The sequence below is a fragment of the Mytilus californianus genome, unplaced genomic scaffold (assembly GCF_021869535.1).
Source record: "Mytilus californianus isolate M0D057914Y unplaced genomic scaffold, xbMytCali1.0.p SCAF_2, whole genome shotgun sequence".
Lineage (NCBI taxonomy): Eukaryota > Metazoa > Mollusca > Bivalvia > Mytilida > Mytilidae > Mytilus > Mytilus californianus.
The window spans coordinates 19,054,422-19,074,527 of record NW_026262668.1 but is presented as its reverse complement, the minus strand read 5'-3'; the positions used below and the strand labels follow the sequence as shown (position 1 = coordinate 19,074,527).

Below are 20,106 nucleotides of genomic sequence, written 5' to 3'. Positions count from 1 at the left end.
AAAGCTTTAATTAGTTCTGCAGTGCCACCTATTTATCAACATTTTTTAAGGAGCTAGCCTGTACTGCAACTTCCACTCAGGGACGTCATACCATACAATTACCTTCATTTTGTACAAATTCTTTCGATTTGATCTTTGTTCTGAACGACGGTCACTTGCAAAAAAAACAACAACATTATAAATCATGTAAACATACGTTTGAAAAATGCATTTCCTCTCAACTTCACTGAACAATTAACGAAAATTAGCTATGGTAATTATTCATAATTAAATCTTTTATCATTTTATTAAAAAACAAGAGACTGCCAAACTATAGCAAACCAGCACTACTGGAACAATGCCCCGTAGATTGGCCGTGAAAATGTCCGTAAAAATGCTGGTGATTTTTACAGTGTTTGTCACGGTTAATTTACGGTGGGCCGTGAAACTTATCCGTGACAATGCCGTGGAATGACTGTCGTGAAAAGGCTGTGAAAAGTTTGTGAAAAGGCCGTGAAGAGGTGCCACCTGAAAACTTGGGTGAAAAGACCGTAGAAACCCTGTGAGAAAAAAAAATGTACACCGTGAAAAAGTCGTGATAATGCATTATGTGCCCATTGTGAAAAGACCGTGAAATGTAGATATAGTACAGTATATGCCTTTATTTGTCGTGAAAAGGCTGTGAAAAGGTGCCAACTGAAAACTAGGGTAAAGAGACCGTAGAAACCCCGTGAAAAACAAAAATCTACACCGTGAAAAAGTCGTGATAAATTATGTGCCCATTGTGAAAAGACCGTGAAATGTACATGTACTACTGTGATAAACAGCCATTCACTGATTGTGAAAACTCCAGTAAAATGTTAAATGTATTTTTCAGGCCATAATTTAACAAAAAATTTAAATGCTGTTTCAATCAAGTGAAGTGAAATGCCTGAAAACCTAGTGTAAACATCTACAGACAACTTATTTAAGTACAATGCAAGTGAGACTATGAAAATTCATATTAAAATGCTGTATTTTTTTTAGTAATAATTGTGACAAATAATAAAAATATTAATTTTAATAGAACTGTAGTAATTATGTAAAGAAAACATAAAAGCACACAAATGTCAATGTGATTAAGTAGCTAAAGTCAGCTGTAACATGTATTGTAGAAATTTTGTACATCTCTTGGGTCTGATTTTACCACTTCAGCAATATTTGTCTAATGTAATCCTTCACTTCACTGCCCTTTTGAATAACTATTCCAGAAAAACATTCATAGAAGTTCCTGTTAATTCCAAGGAAATACTTTTAACTGAAAAGCTTTTCTTTCCAACTGGATTCCTGAACTATTTTATATAAAGACTGCTATATCCTTTTGCTCTTCATTCCTAGAATAAATAAAGAAACATTACATATATTATACATGTATATAAAAAAAATATTTATATATTCAAATTAATTTTTGGCATTTATGTACATACATGTACTTAAAACAGCTACAATATTATTCCATGCAATACAGGACTTCACGGTTAGTGACCCCTTATTGAATAGGGGGCAGATTTTCATACTGGAGGTGAAAATGGTATGAAAAATACTAAAAAACATCATTGAAACAGAACAGACACTTGGAAACATGCATAGGTTTTCCCATATTTTCATACCATTTTCCAGAAAATCTGCCCCCTATCCAATATATAGGGCATCATTAGTTAACGAAGTTCTGTATTGTCAACTTATATTATTTTTTTTAGATTTTTTTAAAGACTAAAGACACTTTTAAGACAGACTATTAAATTTAAATGTTTCTTTGAAGTAATAATATGTATGGCTAAAGCCAAACTTGTCTAGACTAAGTGGCTGTAATGAGTCACAGCTATTTATTTTACAGGGGGCCAGGGGCGTAGCAACTTTTACTGCAGGCACATTCGCCATACCAATTATTTTTTAAACACCTCATTGCCATACCAATTATTCTTATGATATGGCACAAACCCTTCTAGAAAGGACATTTTGGCGTACAAATATTAAATACTTTCCCAGCTACGCCTCTGATTAATCCCTTTTAAACTCTGTGTCCCAACGGCCAGGTCAGAAAATACTTAGATTATATAATAAATAGCTCCCGACACATTCAAAGGGGGTTAGTCCGGTTACGCCTCTGATTATCAGAGTGAACTCCATTTCAGAGATACTTATTGCTATTTTAATCATTTCCAATTATCTATGTCTATGTCTACGTAGTGTACTGTACATAAATGTCATTTTTTTTATGTGGCCAGTGTGGGAAAAAAAGGACCCCCCCTTTTTTCCCCAAATACATAAACAAAACAAAACCGTAATCGTATTTAAAGGATCCGGTAAGTCTTAGAAAACATTAACCGAAATGATTAAAGGAATCAAGTGCAAGAGACTCAAATATAAGTGAATATATCACATGCATGTTTGCGCGGTTTCTGCAAATAATCAGTCAAAATCAGTTAAATGGATTCCAGGAAATGCTCACAAACGTCATCAACATTTTGGTGATATGATGCATACAAGAATAAAATATTAATAACTTAACTTACCTCAAACTTGCTGTCACTCGTCTTGCATCTATAAAGTAAATATTAATCGACCTTCGGCGTCTTTCAAGTTTTGCGGAAATGTTACAGTTACTCTAAAAGAAACACGAATCCGGATACGGTCTGATATTCCGGGAAGTTCTCGTTTTTACATGTTTCGGTTCCAATTAAAATTAATGTTTACATTGTTTATAATAATGTACAGACGAGAAGCAAAATACTTTTCTTTAAATACAAAATATTTATTGGCACAAAGTCATTAATTATAACAATAAATGGTTCCATTTAAAAGTCAGTCCTGTACAGTAGTATTGCATATAATAATATTTAAACAGACATATATTTATAATGAAAAGTTAATAGGATATATATTTAGAAAAATGTGAGTGGAAATAATTAGACCATATTACAATAATCACATGGGATGTTTTAAATCTGAATTAGGATGAGAAAAAATTGACATGAAAAAATATCACGGCCTTTTCACTGGTTTCAACAACCAGTGAAAAGGCCGTGATATTTTCTATTAAGCATGAAAGGACAAATTATCACGGCCTTTTCACGGGATATTGAAATTTCACGGTCTTTTTCTAACATCAAATATTGAGGATGAAAATGAAATTTTTTCCTATTTTAGACCAGTATCTACATAAATATGAAGCAGATATATAACTTTTTCTTATTATACTTTAAAACAGTTTATCGGAAGGGACCAAGACCTTGTTGATAAATATTCCGTATCAACTTCACAAATAATACACGATGGTCTTGAAGTATAGATTCTAGGTACTGAGGTTGTTTATCATCTTAATAACGTGTTATAGTGTTCTTTTATTTGTCTTTATAAATTATTACTTTTACTGACTAGTCTATTTTTGGTAATATCCATTTGATGTGGCTCGGTACTTATACATCCCGTCATTGTGTTATTGTACTATGGTAAATTTAAGAAATAATTCTTTCATGCCATACTTTATGCCCATTTTAACATGGGTAGGCATTATATTTGTCAATATCTTTATACCGAGCGTTAGCAAAATTTGGGGTAGTTTGCTAATTTGCATAGCGGCCATATTGCCTTATTATGTCGGCAGCCATTACAATAGGATTATATATGCACCTAAAATAAAATGCAAATATGCCAATTCCTAAGTTGAATCAATAATTTGTCCGCATGTAGGTGATTTGTACATATTTTTTGCCTTCTGTTTGTGTACAAATGAACGTTGTCTACCTTGACAACTTTCAGCCTTTTCAGTTTGAAAATCGGAAGCGTAACCGTAGTATAATTGCTTTATGACATTACGATTGTTCGTGAAAAAGCAAGATTCAAAATAGAAATAAAGATACAAGAAGGCATTGTTCATGATTTGTCCGCATATAGGAAAACACCTTGCAGGTTGAATATTCAGGTTAAATAACTTTTATCTCACCTGATTTCTTAAGTTTTCGGCCAAACTCATTTAAAAACATGATGATTTCATCCTTCCCATTTCGTAAATAGTCAAATTTTAAGCATTTTGTCCTTCAAATTACACAAAATATTTGTAAATATCCACCAAAGGAAGTTTTCAAAGACACGTTAGTTTTAGATCCAAAACGGAAAAAGACCGGATTATCCGCAAATTTGATATAGTTTATATTTTCAATCTACAACTAAGGGGAGGATTTTAACCAAAAGTGCTACAGTTACGTGGTGCAAATGATATGAATAAAGTACATAGGATTTTGCCATATGTTAGAACTTTTGTACTTCGAAGCGGACCTATAATACACGTTCGATAGGCAGCCATTTTGATTTGATGAACCAAAAACGTTATAGAAAATCAACAGTTCTACGATAAAAAAAATTAACATATATATGAAAACTTACTTTTAGAATGATTTTAATTAATTTTCTAGCGAGCAACACCAACAAAAAGATCCATCTCGATCTCCGGCGTTGTTCAAAATACAACTGACGTTGCAGTTTCATTTGAGACGTCAATCACGTGCAGCCCATATTTTATTGTAATTAGAGCATGTTTCCAAAGCGAAAGAAGAACGTCATATTAGAATTTTGTATTCTTTTCTTTCGTTTTTGCTTATGTGCTTTGTCTATATGCCTTTTTGTTTTTCTTTGTTGATATATTTGTTTGCTCTTACAGTAATAAGATTATAACACAATGTTGCATGTTGTACCCCTATTTTTGACATTTTTATCTATTATGTCTGTTTGTTTTGTTCACACATTGTTGTCAATATAATGACGAATGTCATACAAGTGAGAGGTTAAGCTAGCTATAAAGTCAGGTTTAATCCACCATTTTCTACATTAGAAAATGCCTGTACCATGTCAGGAATATGATAGTTGTTAAACATTCGTTTGATGTGTTTGGGACTTTCCATTTTGAATATTCCTCGGAGTTCGGTATTTTTGTTATTTTACCTTTTTTCAAATATCATACATTTAGCAATACATACACATTAGATTAACTTTAATATCTAAAGCTTAAAAAAAACACTTTAATGGGCCATTTATTGGGGTTCCTGGCTCTAATCCTTCAATTTTCATAGTTGCGATTCTAGATTTTGACACGGAATTTTAACTTTTATTATTAAACTGAGCATGACTATTTTACCTGACTTTGTTCCACTCAGTCACGTGATTGAATCCCGAAAGTTGTTGAAAATTAGTGCTTGATTAAGGAAATTACCAATAATTTCCCAATATATCCTAAAATTTTCAATGATTAAAACTGCTGTTGTAGATTATTTTGAGAAAACAACAGTCTATTGTACATGTTTTAGTCTTCACATTTAAGGACTGATCAATTATTTTATGCGTAAACACTTAGTGGCAAAAATTCCATGTAGTATATTCAAGACAAACATTAAAAACGTCGTAAACCAAACTTTAAGTCATGTCTGAAAGAGTACACGGAGGTTGACATCAATGCGATAAAATAGTCTTACCTTTAGAGGCAAACCCATTTGGCTCAATCCCACTTAATTTTTCGTGGACTAGTTTAACTACATGTATACTCAGATCTTTCGGGAACAAAAAAAGCACAAATCTTTTTGAACAGACTGGGGGAAACAATTCATGAATATGTATACGACACAACACATTTACAGTATAATTTAGGAGTTGTAAGTAATTGACAAGTTGTATATGTTGTGTACACGTTGTAATTTCGTAAAAATTATAATTTGTACAGGGTTTTTGTACAAGTCATCAGTATTTTGACACACACTTTCTTCCACCAGGTGATACAAGTTTATCTTCAATAATTATCCAGTTCGATGTTTTACTCACAAATTTATATATTTCAACCTAACATTAAGCCCTGTCCTCTATGTCATAAAACTACAAATAAGGACACCTGCTTGGGTTAGATTATATTTTTATTTTTTGACTAATACCAAATTCTATGTCCACAAAATATATTTTAGTGTTTTTATATAAACTTTGTGTCAGTACTATGTGCAAGACTGTAGCATGTAGTTGTGGAAATAAAACATTGATAAGCTTAACCCAAGACACTATGCTTATTTTTTCTTATTATGTAAAGAGATTCACAAAATACTTATAACTTGTACAAAAATACTGTACACATTATAATTTGTACAACATTACAATTTGTACACAACATATATATAACACGCCTTATACTAATTGACGTATTAAACTACGCTTTTCGTGGATTAATAAGTTAGGCGTGGCTATATATGATTTGTAACATTAAAAGGCGATGACACATGTCAGGGGTTAAACTTAACTGTATTTTTCATGAATTAAATATGTCAACAAAAGGATCCATCTCGATCTCCGGCGTTGTTCAAATACAACTGACGTTGCAATTTCATTTGTGACGTCAATCACGTGCAGCCCATATTTTATTGTAATTAGAGCATGTTTCCAAAGCGAAAGAAGAACGTCATATTAGAATTTTGTATTCTTTTCTTTCGTTTTTGCTTATGTGCTTTGTCTATATGCCTTTTTGTTTTTCTTTGTTGATATATTTGTTTGCTTTTACAGTAATAAGATTATAACACAATGTTGAATGTTGTACCCTATTTTTGACATTTTAATCTATTATGTCTGTTTGTTTTGTTCACACATTGTTGTCAATATAATGACGAATGTCATACAAGTGAGAGGTTAAGCTAGCTATAAAGTCAGGTTTAATCCACCATTTTCTACATTAGAAAATGCCTGTACCAAGTCAGGAATATGATAGTTGTTAAACATTCGTTTGATGTGTTTGGGACTTTCCATTTTGAATATTCCTCGGAGTTCGGTATTTTTGTTATTTTACCTTTTTTCAAATATCATACATTTAGCAATACATACACACTAGATTAACTTTAATATCTAAAGCTTAAAAAAAAACACTTTAATGGGCCATTTATTGGGGTTCCTGGCTCTACTCCTTCGATTTTCATAGTTGCGATTCTAGATTTTGACACGGAAATTTAACTTTTATTATTAAACTGAGCATGACTATTTTACCTGACTTTGTTCCACTCAGTCACGTGATTGAATCCCGAAAGTTGTTGAAAATTAGTGCTTGATTAAGGAAATTACCAATAATTTCCCAATATATCCTAAAACTTTCAATGATTAAAACTGCTGTTGTATATTATTTTGAGAAAACAACAGACTTTTGTAAATGTTTTAGTCTTCACATTTAAGGACTGATCAATTATTTTATGCGTAAACACTTAGTGGCAAAAATTCCATGTAGTATATTCAAGACAAACATTAAAAACGTCGTAAACCAAACTTTAAGTCATGTCTGAAAGAGTACACGGAGGTTGACATCAATGCGATAAAATAGTCTTACCTTTAGAGGCAAACCCATTTGGCTCAACCCACTTAATTTTTCGTGGACTAGTTTAACTGCATGTATACTCAGATCTTTCGGGAACAAAAAAGCACAAATCTTTTTGAACAGACTGGGGGAAACAATTCATGAATATGTATACGACACAACACATTTACAGTATAATTTAGGAGTTGTAAGTATTTGACAAGTTGTATATGTTGTGTACACGTTGTAATTTCGTACAAATTATAATTTGTACAGGGTTTTTGTACAAGTCATCAGTATTTTGACACACACTTTCTTTCACCAGGTGATACAAGTTTATCTTCAATAATTATCCAGTTCGATGTTTTACTCACAAATTTATATATTTCAACCTAACATTAAGCCCTGTCCTCTATGTCATAAAACTACAAATAAGGACACCTGCTTGGGTTAGATTATATTTTTATTTTTTGACTAATACCAAATTCTATGTCCACAAAATATATTTTAGTGTTTTTATATAAACTTTGTGTCAGTACTATGTGCAAGACTGTAGCATGTAGTTGTGGAAATAAAACATTGATAAGCTTAACCCAAGACACTATGCTTATTTTTTCTTATTATGTAAAGAGATTCACAAAATACTGATAACTTGTACAAAAATACTGTACACATTATAATTTGTACAACATTACAATTTGTACACAACATATATATAACACGCCTTATACTAATTGACGTATTAAACTACGCTTTTCGTGGATTAATAAGTTAGGCGTGGCTATATATGACTGGTAACATTAAAAGGCGATGACACATGTCAGGGGTTAAACTTAACTGTATTTTTCATGAATTAAATATGTCAATCAAAAATTAAAATAACAAAAATATCGAACTCCGAGGAAAGTTCAAAACAGAAAGTCACTAATCAAATGGCAAAATCAAAAGCTTAAACACATCAAACTGTCATATTCCTGACTTGGTACAGGCATTTTCTTATGTAGAAAATGGTGGATTAAACCTGGTTTTATAGCTAACTAAACCTCTCACTTGTATGACAGTCGCATAAAATCCCATTATATTGACAACGATGTGTGATCAAAACAAACAGACATAATAGGTAAAAATGTCAAAAATAGGGGTACAGCAGTCAACATTGTGTCATAATCTTAATCACTATAAAAACAAACAAATACGTCAACAAAGAAACACAAATAGTTTTGTATGATTAATGAACATTAATACACACAAAATGTCTCTAAATTTCAGAAAATGATCTCATGGATCGGACTTTTTAGTTGGATTTGATTTAATGATAGATGTAATTGTAAACGAATTGATGCCGTGATACTTTCTTCATGGTTTAAAGACCAGAGAGCGATTTATGCGTTATTGAAGTGGCCCTCTCCCTCCCCGGATGAAATTCTTGAGGGGGTAGATGCGAAAAAAATATTGTTAGATGTAAACCAATGCTGCCTTCTTTCAAAACCAATAGAACGTGTAGTTTTAGAAGAGGTAAACGAAGGAAACTTTTTAAAACTCATTGTGAAGGTATTCTGCCTTTCCAAACTCCATGAAAATGATCGATTAATAGATGGGCTGTTTATTGCGTAAGATCCAGAGATAAATATTTTAAGCATGCTCAATTCACGGAAATATACCTTTAAATAGTGGAGGAAATGAAACGACTAAAAATCAAGTGACAATTTTTTGGAATATTTATTTTGACACGATAAAACAACTATCCACCAATTTATCAATATCGCCCCTTATTTTATTGACCACGTTATTCCTATTTGTAGCTTTCTTCGGGCATTCATTTGTTTCAAGTATAAGAAACCATTTTTAATTTAGGGTTAGGTTTACAAGCATGGCTAGTTTTAGGGTAAGTCCTCCTCCCCTTTTTCACGATTTTTTTTTATTTACTGTTGTGTATGTAGTTTGTTTATATTTATTAGGACATTTTATGGTCGTTAATTTCGTTGTTTACTAAGCATAAGAGGCGGAACTAGTCAGTGAAATAGCAAACTTGAGATGGAAGTTAGGGCACTGGTCTTAGCTCCTCCCATTCTTTGCTTCTCCTATGACAAGCGACACACTCGTAGACTGAAATTTGGTTATCAACACATTTAAACATACGTTAAAATCATATTGTTTTTAATTTACTTGTCTAGGTTGGTCACTTTATCTTGAATACGTTATCTTCATAATTTAAAGAGCTATGTAGAATGTAACATGAACTAGTTGTGACAATGTATTTTATAAGGGATTGAAGTAAGAAAATATAAATCGAAATTATATTGGAGGTCAGATCTATTCTCTTATTAGTTTGGCTGATATGAGATAACGAGTCATTTAATCCGAGTAGCTTAACCTTTTCTATTTTTTGAGATGTATGCTAAAAGGACCAAAATATCGTCCACCGTTGAAAATAAATTGGAAAGAGGGTCGTCAGGTCATTAAAGATGCTTTTTCATCCCATTATAAAAATTGGAGTAAAAATCTGACAAAAAGTCATCTGATTCGTATTTAAATAAATGTCTGAATATTGTTGATAGTCGCATATCACATTTCGAAAATAATTTAGAAATAAATAAAAGAGTACTGTATATAATACGCCTCTTTCTAGAATAAGAAACAAACTCCAAGTACTAACGGAGTGGTTTGCACCGGTTGACAAAGCAGCCAACGATGTGGTGGTGTAATGACGTAAATACTTTATACGGAAGTTATTTAAAAGAATGAAATTATAAATTCTTCTACATTAAGATCAGTGCTCTTCACCGAGAGTCATATAGTAAACAATCATATCATAACCACAGCTTAAATCTGAAGGCCTCTTCTGAACATTTTAAGGTCCCTACTATGGTTACCTAAACTGCACAACAAAACCAGGAAAATATCGTTTCATCTCGACCTCTAGTAAGTGTTCTACAACTAATCTTTCATTGCTTTTATCTTGTTCTTTAACTATAATCAACGAAATTATCAAAAACATTTGTAATAAAACATTTAATTAACTATTTTTGAAGTGTAAAAAATTCTTTGGATGTTTTAAATAAATTACGTGCTTTTGATGGTCCTTTTGATTCTTATGACAGTTTTGACTTTTCAATTCTTTACACTAAACCCCCACATAATCTTATCAAACAAAAGTTTTCCTATTTATCTAAATGGTCGTTTAGTTAATCTGAATGCAAATATATTTGCTGCAACTCATTTAAAGGTAAATATGCTAGATATACTTTGACCTATAATTGTTAAATTTTTATACATTGTGACTTGGGTGGAGAGTTGTCTCATTGGCACTCATACCGCATCTTCTTATTCATGTAGATATACTTACTTGAGGTGTGATGAGATGATTGAAGCTGTTATTTTTTTCCTTGATAATATCTATGTACGTTTCGGCAATAAAGTATATCGACAGGTTGTAGGTATTCCTATGGGTACCAATTGCGCCTCTTTGATAACAGACTTGTTCTTGTACTGTTATAAATCACAGTGTATGACCAAAGTCAGTAAAGAAACGTCTAAATTGCATTTAATTGATAAATGCAACAACACTGACCGTTATCATGAGGATAATTATTCGTCATAAATAATCAAGAATTTTCTAAATATGCTGCCGAAATTTACACAAAGAAACTTACTCTAAATAAATCAAATATAAACGGTAATAACTGATCTTTCCTAGATTTTGATATTTCAGTTTTACACGGGAAACTCTACACTAAAATTTACGACAAAAGGGGCGATTTTTCTTTCCCTATTATTAATTTTCTTTTTTTAAAAGTGATGTTCCTTTTCTAATCAGTAAATCAAAACCATACTAAATATGATTGTTATTCACATATATGCACATTCACGGTACTATAATTTGTCGATACCTATATTTTGGCATTGCACAAGGTCATGTTTTTATTAGACTGTTAATGGTGTCTTTATACTAAATCTATTGGATGTTGGATGTGTACTGATTGATGTTTTGTCTTAGATACATGATTTTGTTTTACTTGCTATTGACTTTGATCTAGCTGTCTGTAACTGCGAGTACTCGCAGGTCTTTATTTAGTGTCTTTTTTGTTGTGGAATATATAGATACGCTGCAACGTCCGTTCTGTGTTTTCGTTAGATGATTTTTGCTTTGTATCGATCTAATGAGTTAAGCCCTTTCCAACTGATTTGTATAGTTTGTTCTTATGTTTTACTGTTACACCACTGTCCTAGGTTAAGGGGAGGGTTTGGACCAGCAAACTAGTTTAATCCCGCCACATTCTGCAGCTGTCAAATTCATGTTCACCGATTTGACTCAAATTCTCATATTTGATTTATAACATACTAAAACGTATATCCCAATTATAAAAAAGTCTAAAATAAACAAGTTACAAGGCATGGGCTTGATAATATGAATCATCGTTTCGTGTGTATTTTAGTCTTGATGCCATGCCATCTAATTAACTATCGAGTTGACCTCCGAAGACTGGCGACGGTCATATGAGCGATATAATATATATATAGATATAAATAGATAGCGAACTCGTGCAATTGGATTTTTCTAGGTCTGTTTAATTTCATATTATAGGTTAAAAATGTATGTAAATCATCGTTTTTACCTGTATAAGAATGAGTTTTTGTGGATCGAATCAGTCAATCAAATGATTTACCTTTGTATCACTTTCAATGTTAACATTCTTTTCCTTTTAATAACTGGACACGCACAATTCATGCGTATTCCTTCTCTAGCTAAGGGGTTAAATTAAAGGTCACATGAATACAAATTCAATGAGGTCGAATTATTCACTTGAAAGTGAATAATTCATCATCGATGTTTCTTAGCTCATTTTGACAAAATTGAACCATACTGGCTACTAAAAGCGAATTATTATTTCACTATTTCACTTTCATTAATGATTGAACAAAAAGCACTGTATTTTAATTTTTTTTTATATATCTCGTAGCTAGTGCCCCTTTAAGAAAAACAGACTTGTTAAATAATTGGCCTCTGGTGTCTATAAGCATATTATCTACATTATTAAAAGTTGATACGAATTCATTTAATGATGGAAATGAACAATTGACTAAAATGTACAATAACTTTTTTTTCTTAAAAAAAATATTTCAAGGATTTCGTGTTTTTTTCAAATGCTAGTCAATAACTTGTCTTTTGACTTTTTTTCTTATCTACTTTATGGCTTTCTGTCTGTTTACCTATATCATAATTAAAATTTTACAAGAGTTTTGGTATACAAAGTTGTTTAACACGTTAAGGAAAAATAATGAAATAAAAGTAAGTCTTTTTTCAAATCACAAAAAAAAAAAAAAAAAAAAAAAAAAATCATAAATTGAATTGTAGCTGTTTCCTGTTATTTGTTTCCTACTAAGGCCTTGGGGAAAAAGTAATAAAAAAAACCTTACTGCCTATGTCACAATATAAGGCCACACCAATTTGATGTCTAGTTCGTCGGACAAAAGCTCCAAAAAGTATGTGTTTTTATATTTTTCTTGAAAATGAGTTTTTTTGAAGCGAATACTCTACAAGTGAAGCGAACGGTATGATTTTTTTTAAATTGTGCGATTGAGAGGTTTTACTGTTTAAGTTCGTGTTATAACTTGGTTACTTTATAGGAAAATGGGGAACAATAGATGCTGTAATGAATATAATTTGATTTATTGATGCCTGTACCATACCAGACTTTCTTGTCTCACTGTTGTTTAGTTAATTTTGGTTATTTTCTTCAAGTGAGCTTCGTCTGCGTGAATTTTTATTGAAATCCATATATATAGTAAGAATCATAGCAAATGCAGTTTTACAAGAGAAATTAAGTTAGTTAGGTGAATGACAAATGTTGAATAAAATTAAATTATGCCCCTGAAAGATATTTGATAGAAATTGTCTTCATTACATTTTGTTATGATTTTTTATTGGCTGCTTAATTTCCAGTTGGTACTATTTATTCATATTTAGGATCAAAATAATGAGTGAGGTGAATATTTCTTGCTTTGTACTAAAACAACATTCTGAGCAAGATAGTTATATTGCTATACATGTAGATCCCAATGTATTAAAGTATTCCCTTAAAATACCTGTCACCCAATTCACAAGTATTATTCTGACTGAGCAAAATACTCTTTTCCTTTTGCTCCTAAAAGCTGCAATTCATTTAAATTTAGCTTTAATAGAAGTGGTTGAACAAAATACACAGCCCTAATTATTATAAGCATGCCAATCACAATACCATCAGGCATCACCTTGTCCTCGTTGGAACTCTTAAAAAAGAAGTTCTGCTTGCATGCCAAAATACTAACAAGGGGATATGAGTATTCATTAAAATCAAATACTTCTGTGATTATTTAGAAAGTTAATGGGAATTTACAATTCATTTCATCCAAGACAAATAGGTCTATGCCTGTTGAAGGATCGCGGATGACAATGGTTCTTACAAATATTGATGTGTTTGTGGTCATCTATCGAACGATTTTTAATTTTTGCATCCTAGAAAGGTCTACAAACTTGAAACGAGAAGCATTTCGGATAACTGTAATATGTTCAATAAATAATTTTCCACGACAATGATCTGACACAACTGCATGGTTGCATCCCGATTTGTGACCTTTTAATTACAAATCAATGTATCACACGTACGATCGGAGCATTATACGCAACAGAAAAGCGTCTATATGAAAAACAAATTTTGGAGCGGCATGCAGACCAAACATTTGCGGAAGCGGTAAATATTTTTTTTAATTGAAAAGTAGATTTCTCCAAAATAGGAGCGGGAAATTCCAAAGAACCAGGAATCAAATTGGTGTGGCCTAAATACTTGACACTGCTTGAGAAAGGGAATTAATTTGCATCCCATAAAAACACAGAATTAGAAAATTAGAATCACATGTACAAAAATAAAAAAAAAATAATTACATTGTTACATTGTTACTAATACATGTACATGGATTCTAATCCTTTGAAATATAAAATTCTATTTCAGTCTTTAAACAAAACTTAGTCAAATGTAGGTATTTGAAAAGGGACAAGACCAATTTACCTTTCTCATCGATGTAATCACATTAAGCACAGGGTGTCCATATTTCTGTACCTTTAAAATTTCTCTCTTAGATGTGCATTCAGCAGTAGATAACAGCTTTTTTAAAACCCGGTGCTTGTTTTCTGCTGATATTATAGTGGATTCGTCTTTTAGTTCTATTATTTGTCATGGAAATACATTTTCAGTAATACAATGGATTTGTTTGGTTTTTCGTTTTTAGAGAGTATTCTATCGATAGAGAGGAGGCATAATGTTTAGTCCACTAAAACAATTCCACCAAGTAATGATTTAGATTATTGAAAAAATCAGAGAATGTGTCAATATGAACTTTCAACAAAAGAGTTGATTTCAACTTCCCAGTTGTGAACGTTATATTTCTATGTACCGGTATCAACATTACAACATCGCCTGCATATGGAGTATATATGTCGCAGTTGATAGGATCTTCCAGGTCTGCGCTTCCTGTCATGATTTATTTGATAGAGGGTTACTGCTCATCAGTAAGCTATTAAACCAAGAGTTCCAATTGGTGAAGTTGATCAATCCTTCGAAAATTTTACATTTACAGACTCCATCACGAGTTGGTTGACTGTTATGGAATATCTGTTTCACAGATGACTAAGGATATGTTCCAATCGTCGTTACCACAATCCTTTCCCCCTTTCTACCGAGAATAATATACCTACCGAATTTGGTTTTGAGCAACACGACTGGTGCCACATGATCTGCTTACCCTTCCTGAGTACCTGAGATTAACCCGTTTTTGTGGGGTCCATTGTTGCTCAGTCTTTAGTTTTTTATGTTGTATTATGTAATCTGTTTTTTGTCTTTTAGTCTTTTTCTTTTTTTGCCATGGCTTTGTCAGTTTGTTTTCGACTTATTAGTTTGAATGTCCCTTTGGTATCTTTCGCATGTGTGTTTTTGGAAACGTAAAAAGAAATAGTTATAGTATTGAGGCCAACAACTGTGTATCAAAATTCCAGACTATTTTTCAAAGGGAAACTTAAGTTAGAACACTGACACCAAATGGGACAAACAGACAACAGCAACACTTAAGATACTGCCAGTTCAGTATTGTAGGCATATAAAATAAATTGTGTTCACTTATCACCAGGATTCTAACAAATCAATAAACAAATAACTTTTGATGAGCAAATCGTGGGCAGTCATAAACTAATAATACTTTATTGCTACTCAGACTTTCTTAAACGTCATCGGTGTCTGATCGAAAATTAGAGAGACAGGGTTTGTCCAAGAACGTCTCGTCCTTTTTCTTGAAATGTTTATCGGAAAGTACCAAGACCTTATAGATGAATATTCAGTGTCTTCCTCACAAATAATACAAGATTGTCTTGAGTTATAGATTATAGGTGCTCAACTTATATATTTTTTTATTTTGCTTTAGTTTCCCCGTTATATATGTCTTCGAGCTATTAAGTTTCTTTTAATCGTATGAATTTTGACGTGATTCGGTATTCATAGGTTGCACTTCTGTAGATATAGACAATGCAATTTCCCATAGGAACTTCCTTTGCTAACATCTGTTTTTTGCATAACTTCCAAGCACAGATATTGTTTTCTATACAAAAGACCTTTATAATAATAAAATCATAGCATTTAACTAATCTGTTTTATGACCTAGGGGGTAGGCATTTTTCTCTGTTTTTTGCCACTGGGGCCTCAAATTTGCTAAATAATTCTGCTGTTTTTGTGAATATGTAATATTAAGTACATATTTAGGATAGTTAACACTATTGTTAGTTTTATTTAGGTAGTTTTGTATTTCTAGCTTGTATTTTTGTATGTCGCGGTCACAAAAAGCACATTCAGGTGTTACGGCTTAAGTGTGGGTAATCGACAGGACAAATTGATTGATTGTTGTTTGCTTTACGCCGCATTAGCACGACAGGACAAAAACACCCCAACAACAATATTCATCAAGGATCTATGAGTTTCAATGACTGCGAGCGAAGAGTAAATATAAGCACTTCTTAGCAATTTGAATAATAAATATGTATATATTATGAATTTACTTTGCATTCAGGGCTTTAAGTAAATTACCCATACTGTAAACTGTGAATGTATGCTGAGTCATCATGGTTAAGGCCCGAGATTTTCTCAATCGTCATGAAATATTTATAAAACTTTATATTTTAGTTTATTTCATTAAAATCTCTTAGATAAACCATATTTAACCAAATTCTACACGTTCTCTTTTTTCACCCAATATACATCCTGCCATCGGGTTTTTTTACTTTTTAATATTGGGCATTCCTGGTGCAGGTGGGTCCTGAGGGACGATTTTGACACAAATGGTTTTTAAAGTGTTTGTTTTTATATTGACTTATTTTACTCTATCGAGAAAGTGTATATACTATATACGGTTATGTTATATCATTGAAAAATGTTTGTTGTTGGTGACGTCATTTTCAAATTATAATTTACTTTCTACTAACCCAACATTTTCTTTGGACAGTGTCAGGAATACGACAGTTGTTTTTTTTTCTCCACCTGTTCCATTGATTGATAGCGTTTGATAATGTCCGTTTTTATGGACTTCGCCTGTTTGAATTTGCCTTGTAGTTCGGTATTTTTGTGATTTTTTTTGAATATGAATTAGGCCTAATGAGGACAAACTCATTATCTGCTTATATCCTTTACGGATATGTAACAAGCACACTTTTTGTTTAACGTTTGGTTTCAAAACGGTTTCGGTATAAACGTTGCTATACCAATGCATTTTTCTATACTATTGGTTAGAAACTAGTCATAAACATTATGATGTATTTTATAGTGACAAATTCTAAAAATTTCCAATCAGTTACTCTTCTTGACAAAATCATACATTTTGAAAAAGGAATGTCTCCTAAATCTTTTAAAAAAGAATCTGTTTTTATCCTCACCATATATTAAAGACAGACTATGACAAAAGAAGAGTGTTACCTGAAGTCACGATAAGAAGTTATTGTTGTTTGAAAGATGGCATAATGAGAGCTTAGGTGGAAAACTGGGCAACAAAAGATGCGACAAATACTTGGTTTCATTTTATTCTGAATAACATAACATTTTGTTTTTCAATGAATAGTATAACAAATAAAAGCATATACTGCAAAGGTCAGCTAAGGTCGCATCAAATTGTTTTTTTATTCTTTGAATATTGCTTTCTCAATTAAAAAGAATATTCACAACAAATTTTGAAAAACAAATTCAGCATATTTTAGTGACTATAGTCCTTTTATTTTTGATAGGTTTTTTATTCAAATACATACACTCACCAAATACTCTGTAACGTTTTGAATTTAGAAAAAAATCATTATACAACTTTATGGTATGCAGTTGCATTTCTTAAAACTGTTGATCCTTACTGATCAGGATTGAAATTTTGTTAAAAGTCTTAAAGGTTAAAGAAAAAGAAATTTTTTACTACATATTAAACCTTTATTTTATCATTGCAAAATTGATGATGATTGTTTCATTGATTGGTGTTTGATGCAACTTTCAGCACTATTCGCTATTCCGTGGCATCAGGCTTGATTGGTGGATTAAAAATAAAATGAGGTCAAACGGAAAAGCACATCAAAAATATTACGATGTTGTTTACCGAGCCTGGAAATTAAGATACGATATGGGTAAACTTATCAATCCTTGAAATAAATTTATTCTTAAAGGTTACCAATTCAACACTGTAACTAGATCTTTGAATATTGTTTTCATTGGTATAACTATTGATTTTGTTATCAGTAATTTAAAACCATACTAAATATTATTGTTATACACATATGCACTTTCACGGTACTGCAACCTGTCGATACCTATATTTTGGCATTGCACAAGGTCATGTTTTTCTCTGACTGTTATTGACTTCTTTAAACTGATCATGAATACATTGGATGTTGGATGTGTACTGATTGATATTTTAGTCTTAGATTCATGATTTTTTTTATTAGTTTTTATTACTTTGAACTGGCTGTCAGTAACTGTGAGTATTCTCAGAACTGTACTTTGTGTCTTTTATGTTGTTAAGGATGTATAATACCCTGCCACGTCCTTGTCTGTGTTTTTGTTCGATGTTTTTTCTGCTTTGTATCGATCTGATGAGTTTAGCCCTTTTCAACTGATTTTTACAATTTATTCTTATGTTGTGCTGTAACACCACTGTCCCAGGTTAGGATGAGCGGTCACTAACATGTTTAAGCCCGCCACATTTTTTATGTGCCTGTCCCATAGGAGGAGCATGTAGTTCAATGGTTGTCGTTGGTTCATGTCTGTTAGTTTTAGTTTTCTCAATTGTATTGTTTCATATTTTCCTTGTCTGGGCTTTTCATAGCAGACCATACGGTATTGGTTTTCTCATTGTTGAAGGCCGTACGGTTGCCTGTAATAGCTTACATCCACTTCATTTGAACAATCATGGTAGATAGTTGTCTCATTGGCAATTATACCACATTTCCTTATTTTTATATCAAGGTCAGATATACCTACCAGACAGACCAGCGCGTTATGTTTGCGCGACATTTTCCTGTTAAAAAGTCACTACGTTTGCATAGATTAATTGAAAAAAAATATCGTAAACAAATTATGATTTCCGAAATGAAAAAAATTACTCAGTCATAAATAAAAAAAACCTAAAATTTTTTAGAACAGTTTTATCGGCCATCTTACATATACATGTTAATTATTGAGCTGTCCACCCATATCCAAGTTGAAAGTCCGCTAACAAAATGGCATTTAGTATCTCTGAGACAAATAAAGGAAGACAGTCCTTGATTTTTATGGATATACTTTCCGTTGGCGATGCACAAATGTTGAATATAATCAGCTATATTGAAGAAACAAAACGTACCAACAATGGAACAGAGTATTTTCATAGCAATTACAATGAACAGTTTTATTCTACACATCCCGCCATCTACACCTTCATTGAGATTATACTGCAAGTTCATGCGACTACTGTCATTAAAATTAACGGTAGCGAAAAACAAGCTCTTGTAAAGCGCATAGACAGAGAGAAAATTCAGTCTACCGTTAAACATTTTATGAAATTTCAGCTTGAGGAAATTTTCCGCCAATGTTATCTAAAATCGCTATGGTGCAAGTACTAGGCAAGGACTGATTTATAGATGGTTCCCGTAGATACAATGTATCATGTACATGTATACTGTGTTTTATTCATGACTTTATACTTTGAATGTTCTTTTCCAGGATATTCATGCTTTTTAATGTTTATATAAACTATGAAGACATCTCTAATATATATTTATCAATATAACAAATTAGAAGACAACAATCGACGAGATATCTATTTTTCTTAATAAAAACTTAAATTCAGGTCATTCTCAGGAATAATTCACAGGTAAAAACTCAGGTAAATTACAGGAAAATTCGCGCAAACGTTATACCATTTCTTCGCGCAAACGTGATGCTTGACAACAGATCTAACCGCAAAAACATAACGTTGACCAATGAACTACGAAAATAAGATTAACCCTGCCAGACGAACAGGTGCACTTTGTAATCATTTCATAGACGAAACGCAGTTTACCTATAGCTTATAGTATTTGAGATATAGACTTGACTCTGAATCTTTCACCTTGACCACTGATTCTTGAAATGAGGTGAAGGTCAGGTGAATCCTGACTGACGGACATCCTTGCAATAACCCACTATGCAAAATATAGTCATGGAATTACTCATACTAAGTAATAAATGCAAATGTCATAAAACTATACTGTT

The 20,106-nt window shown here is 32.0% G+C and overlaps 1 long non-coding RNA gene across 1 annotated transcript; it reads right to left on the bottom strand.

The window, feature by feature from the left end:
* Positions 1-978: 978 nt before the first annotated feature.
* Positions 979-2,607, bottom strand: LOC127729421 (uncharacterized). The gene is made up of 2 exons (XR_007994614.1): positions 2,535-2,607; positions 979-1,352 (listed from the first exon to the last, which is right to left on the bottom strand). It is a non-coding gene; the product is annotated as an uncharacterized LOC127729421 (long non-coding RNA).
* Between the last annotated feature and the right edge of the window lie 17,499 nt (positions 2,608-20,106).